Below are 6,383 nucleotides of genomic sequence, written 5' to 3' on the forward strand. Positions count from 1 at the left end.
TGCTATGCCATATATGGGTTACGCTCCATCCCCTTATGATGTATCTTTTGGAATGTTACCTCAGGATCCACTTGTTGCTTCTGGTTATATGTTGTCAGTTCATCCCCAGAGGTCACCCTGCTGCCATTGATGGTGCTATATTCCATTGCTTGACAATGTCTATTTTCACAATCTGTTTGAAATTAATGAGGATTCACAATTTTGCCTTAGTATTGGTTGTTTTGTTGTGATACTTGTGTTTGAAAGCATTCATCTCAATCAAAAGTAAATATAACTTTGCTGATCTTGTCATTTGCCCATTCTATACTTGGGGATGGAATACATCTTTAAACTTGTTGAACAAGTATTAATTCTATATATATATATATAAGAGATTCTCTTTTGGTTCCTTATCCTAAAGAAAGACCAATCAGTCTTCCCAAACATCACAAATGTCAAAATCAATACTAGTAGCCACCACAATCGGAAGCATCCGCTGAATATAAGGACCATCAATTAACTACAAAACAATTCTCACGTATCTATTCCCTCCCTCACTTTGGCACCATTCATCATTGATACCAAAGACACAGCAAGCCACAGCTAGACACTGAGCCATCTTCCTTGTTCAAATCAATTGCAGACACTTCCTTTGACCTCGTCAAACCCTTATTACACTTCCTTTGTTTAGAGATAACAAAGGGGTTGGGCACGCCATCTTCATCTCTGACCACTCTCTTCAAATGCTTCTCTCCTCTTTCTCTCTCTGTATTCTCTCTCTTCTCTTGGGCATCTTTTTTTCTTACACTGTTCTGCACTGGTGAGCAGTTGTCAAAGTCTTCCAATTGAAAGGCAGGCTGCCAGATCCTGCAGTTGGTAACGGATGACTTCAACAGTGAGTTCTTCTTTAGCAGTTGCACCCTCTCTGCTTCTCTGTCCACTAAAGCACAGAATGCAAGGATCTCCGGCGACTTCTCGAATGGATCCACTGCATTATCGCCTTTTCCTTCCATTCTTTACTCCTTTTTTTATCTTTATCTAAAACTGTTTTGCATTCCAGAGGTGTATATACATGAGATGTAATCCGTCTTTGGAGCTGTTAGACCACCTTTATAAAAGGAAATTAACTTCTAAGTTCATAACTTCAAATTCTGGCTTTTGATTTTCATGCATGAAACAAGAAAATACAGGACGATTCAAAAACTGTTATCAATGGTATGGTGAAATGTGAAGAATGGGATAAGCACTATATGAATTTAAACGATGTTTATAACATACTCCATGCAGATTCACTTCTTAGAATTATTTGATCAGATATCCGAAAGGGTTTTACTGGGCAATAATACGGTGCACTGTAACCTACCGTATTTAGGGTGTGAAATACGATGTACCAGTTGGTTGGTTTGGTTGGCACATGGTCAGGGCCTTCACGTGGGTATGGTCATTAGAACCATGGTAACAAATATTGCCAGACAATTCAATTTTTGGCAAAAAAAAGGCAAATAAAAAAAATATGGTATTAAACACGATACATTCAAAATATCGCTTAAACTTAATATCTGGCAATTATATCGCTCGTCTTTTAAAAAAGTAGATATAAACAACCGCCATTTTTCTGGCTTTACCTTCCCTGAGAGGCAGTAAATATCACCTTTTAAGTTTGCCTTACGAGGCCTTAAATACCACCTTTTTCAGTTTTTAAAAAAGAGCCACTAAATACTCTCTTCGCATATCACGTGGGCTGCAAGTTCAATGGGGGAATAGACAACATTGCTAGGCCTTCCTATTCAACTCCGTTCGATAGGGGACTAACTCTTTGATATAAGAAACTTGTTTTTCTCTCTTTCTCTCTCTATATATAATTTAATATTAAAATAACTAAAAATGCCTTTAAAATTTTGTACTTTTGAAAATATGCCGTTACTTTTTAAAGTTTAAAAGTAAATTTGATGGATTCATAATTCCATAAGGTTGAATCTATTTAATGTTAGATTAACTCAACTCGAATCACTAGAATATGAGAACTGAAAATATAAGAACTAATGTGTAACCTCAATTTTCATGGATTTTTTGTTCTTTTCTCTTGAATCTAGTCATACAAATGTGATATGCATGCTTAGTTTTATAAGAACTATAAATGAGATTTTTTCAAGGCTTTAAAATCAATGACTCATACAACAACAACAACAACAACAACAACAACAACTACGCCTTCATCCCAAAACAATTGGGGTCAGCGATATGAACCAAAAAAGAAATTCATTTTGGGTCTTCCACATGAATCCTTTTCCTCCAATCATTTCTATCCAACGCCATGTCCTCGGTGAGGTTCAAAGCATTCATATCCTTTCCTATCATCTCCATCCAAGTCTTCCTAGGCCTACCCCGACCTCTTTTAACTAATATATTTTCCCATTTCTCCAACCTTCTAACTGGAGCATCATTAGGCCTTCGCCGAATATGTCCAAACCACCGTAAACGATTCTCTCGCATCTTATTTTCAATGGGTGCAACACCTACCTTCTTACGTATCTCTTCGTTCCGAATCTTATCTTTTATTGTAAATCAATGACTCATAATCTTCATAAATATTCAAGCATTAAAAAATTATATTTTTTTATCTAAAATACACAATCCATTGGTTAATTTCTATCAAATTCACCATGACAAGCACATTTACATGGTTGGATATGCAAAAAAAGTGTTGGAAATGCCCATATCTCTAGTTCTCATATTCTAGTGACTCAACTCATATATATATATATATATAACTGAAATATGTAAATCAGCAAAATATGTAAACCGATATGAATTAAGATTTTTATAGTTTTTTTTTCCTAAAATTTTACCATACAAAAGCAATCTAGATGTTTGGTTTGATAAAAACACTCATAGATCATCCGATTACGGCATATAAGAAGGATCTTTTAAGGCTTAAAAATCAAGGGCTCAGAATTTTCATAAATATTTAAGCATACAAAATTATATTTCTTGATCTGATTATGATGATCCAATAGTCGATTCCAAGCAAATGGACCGCGCCGGATGCATCTGCAGGGTTAAATTTGCACAAAAAACTATGAAAATCATGATTCATAACTGTTTATATATTTTACTGGTTTACATATTCTAGTTTTCTTCTCTCTCTCTCTCTCTCTCTATATATATATATAATTTTATAGATTTTGAGATTTTCTCAAAATTTAAAAAAAAAACTCAAATTTTCAAAATATTCCAAGATATTCGTTTTACAAAAATATGCCGAGAATTGTGACTATGCTTAGCACCAACCGATCGTGGTGTCCACCATTGAAAAGGGGAGTCGCACGGTCGACAATGCTTAGCACCAACCGAGCGTGGTGGTCGCCGTTGAAAAGGGGAATCTTACGGTCGACAATGCCTAGCACCAACCGAGCATGGTGGTCCCCACTGAAAAGGGGAATCGCACGGTCGACACCGGAATCGCACAATAAGATGGCCCACTGGGAACTTACACGAAGGGAAGCAACGGAAACCATGATGTATCAGCACTGCATGCTCTGAAAATATCACATGAACCCTCACAAAATAACCCCATAAGCTTATATCGAATTATTGGTCATTTATGACTGCATGATAGGCCAGAGGTGGCAGATTCCTATCTCATCACCATGACATGTCCCACAAGATTTGAAGCTTATCCTAATTCTAACGGGTTGTTGGAATGCTTCCAGATAAAATGGGATAATCTGGGATATTTAGAACTAGCACAGTGCTGTTTCCTAACTTACCTCAGTAGGTACATCAAGAAAACTTATTTAAGAAGTTAAAGGAAAGGCAGGTCATCTGTTGATCTAGTAAGATGGTGCTTTACTATCAAAGTGGGAAGATTTCTAAAGTTCTATTTGTTTATGGTTGTTGAGTGGGATCAGGAATTTTAGAATTCGGGAAATGATCTAACTTCTGGTCTTCTAAGGCTTTACAAAAAAAGTGTAATTATGTTCAATTACAATTAGCCAAATTACGAGTATTGGGTTGTGATAGGGTTACAATTAGCCAAATTACCTGACTGGTTTCCTTTTAGGTTTTGAGTGATTTGTATGTGGTTATATGACTGGTTGCGATTTACCTCACACCAGTTTGCCTATCCAAAAAAAGGCCTTACAAAAAAGAAATAAAATAAAACCTACACCCTTAAGCCTTATCCCATTGACTTGTTTGGAAAATGATTTGATTGGGGGAAGACAAGCAGTGGTCTATGAGTTGCAGCCCAAAAGAGAAAAGCTGGAAACCATGTGAAGGGCCATTCCTACCCTTACCATGTGAGCCACTCTCAATACCCAACTGAAGCCCATCAAGGTGATCCGGACTAGCTTCTAGGCTTCACTTCTATAGATGCTTTCCATACCATCTATATGATTAAAAAAAATATTGTATATCGAAACTGATCTTCTATGGCATTTTATAAGAGACTAATTATCTAATATGATATGGCATTTAATGAAAGAGCAATTATGTAATATGAGGATTCTTTCAAGTAAAAAAAAAAATTATCTAATATGAGGAATGGCAATCCACTTCACTTTTTTTTTTCCTTTTAATAACAAGTGTTGCTGCTTTTAGATACAACCAAGCCATTTCAACAAATTATTCAATACTTTTTAAGATATACGATGCCCTTGGGCACTTTATGCATGCAGTCATGACTCTAGCAAGTGCAACAGCCTAAGGTGCTAATTAATAACTCTCCTAAGGGATTATGGTGCAGCTAATTTTAGCCTAGTTTAATGAACCAAGAATGGAAGATTTATTGGTAGGCTAGCCAAGAACAAAAGCAAACCACAACAATGACCTTCTTATCTAAATATGAAGCAATTTTTTTAGGTATGATAATGAAGATTACCATAAAACTGGAGAAGGGACACACTTTTTTTTTTTGCTATAGGCCAAGGGAAAAAACACATCCCTCCAGTTGGTAAAACCTTTCAGGTCTCCCTTGCCCATCAGGGAACAAATTCAGCTTCGGCCTTGCGGCAAGGGATGCCCAATAGGTATCGAACTTGTGACATTCCATCAACTTGGTGACATTCACAAGTAGCCCTTACTAGATAAGCTGAGCCCTTGTGGGCTGGAGAAGAGAGGTAATGATGATGATGATGTTGGTTGTGAAGATGATGATGATTATGAGATGTTGGTGGCAAGGATTTGCTCTCACCACTAATAAAGAGAGATCCTAAGACGCTTCGCCATGTGCTTGTTCTTCCCTGGATCAACGATGAAGATGAAGCTTTTTTTTTTCCGTTGGAGATGTAGAATCAGCTCACAGGAACACCAGCAGGAGGAGGGTAAATGCAATTTGCAGCGAGCCTCTCAGGTGGGTATTTAACGACTCCGATTCTAAGGTACACGGTCGAAAGAATCGTGCGAATACAGTAGTAGAGAGAGAAAGAGAATTCTAGAGAGAGAGAGAGAGAGAGAGAGAGAGAAGGAGTGTGGTCAGCCGCCGAGAGGGAAGGAGTTTTCTTCTTGAACGTGTCGGTTGCGCGTGGAATTGGAAGAAGCAAACCGACGTGAGATTCTCTTTTACAATATGCCACCAAACCCTGTTTCACCTAAGCACTTTTTAACTTTTCCTACGAAAAAAAAAAACTTTCCCTATGAAAAAATAAATGGGCATACGGGTTTTGATTTTAAGCATTGGATGAACGGTTCAAATTGAGAGGCATGGGCATTTAGAGAAGATGAAAGGCTTTTGAGTAATTTCTTACAATGCAGTCCCATCGTCCATCGTAAAGCTAAACGCAAGCATCGCTTACGTCGCACTGCTTTCGCAAGCAGTGATGATGGTCGTGATGGGAAGTGAGAGTCACAAATTTGGCTCTTTACTCATTGGAGATGTACGTGACGCTTCCATTTGGTTGATAGAATTGGACAAGGTTTGGCCAAGTCTGCCCCCACTCAGTCACCACCACGTGGGTCTTTTGTCTGGGTCCAATCTTTGCTAGGCCAGACCTGGTTTAAGATTAGTCCAAAATAGGGATGTCCAACCCAATTCGATTACCTTTAGTAAGCCGAAACCATATGCTATTATAATCGCGTGTGGCTATGGTTTTGATTTTTTGCATCCCGACAAATATCCAAATTTGGTGGATATTCAAATCGGTTTACATGTAAAAAATGAGATCCGGTATAAGTTTGTTACCATCCCAATCAGAATTCCAATTCGCTTAGCCAACATCTGTTTAGACTGATATGGTATTTGGCCACATCGATCCGAATCCAAACTGTTTACATCCCTAGTCAAGAACTGATTGTATTATGCATCATATGATAGCATCCATCTTTGAGTTCAACCCTAGCTGTCCAACCAATGTTTAGGGTTAGTCCACATTATCACCTGATTCAAATGCATCAGTTTAGGATCA

General features: G+C 37.6%; 1 long non-coding RNA gene across 1 annotated transcript; it reads right to left on the reverse strand.

Moving 5' to 3' along the window:
• Positions 1-415: 415 nt before the first annotated feature.
• Positions 416-5,337, reverse strand: LOC149844903 (uncharacterized). Its single transcript, XR_016430415.1, has 2 exons — positions 5,174-5,337; positions 416-1,087 (listed from the first exon to the last, which is right to left on the reverse strand). It is a non-coding gene; the product is annotated as an uncharacterized LOC149844903 (long non-coding RNA).
• Positions 5,338-6,383: the final 1,046 nt, after the last annotated feature.

The sequence above is a fragment of the Nuphar pumila genome, chromosome 2 (genome assembly GCF_984573655.1).
Source record: "Nuphar pumila chromosome 2, dmNupPumi1.hap1.1, whole genome shotgun sequence".
Lineage (NCBI taxonomy): Eukaryota > Viridiplantae > Streptophyta > Magnoliopsida > Nymphaeales > Nymphaeaceae > Nuphar > Nuphar pumila.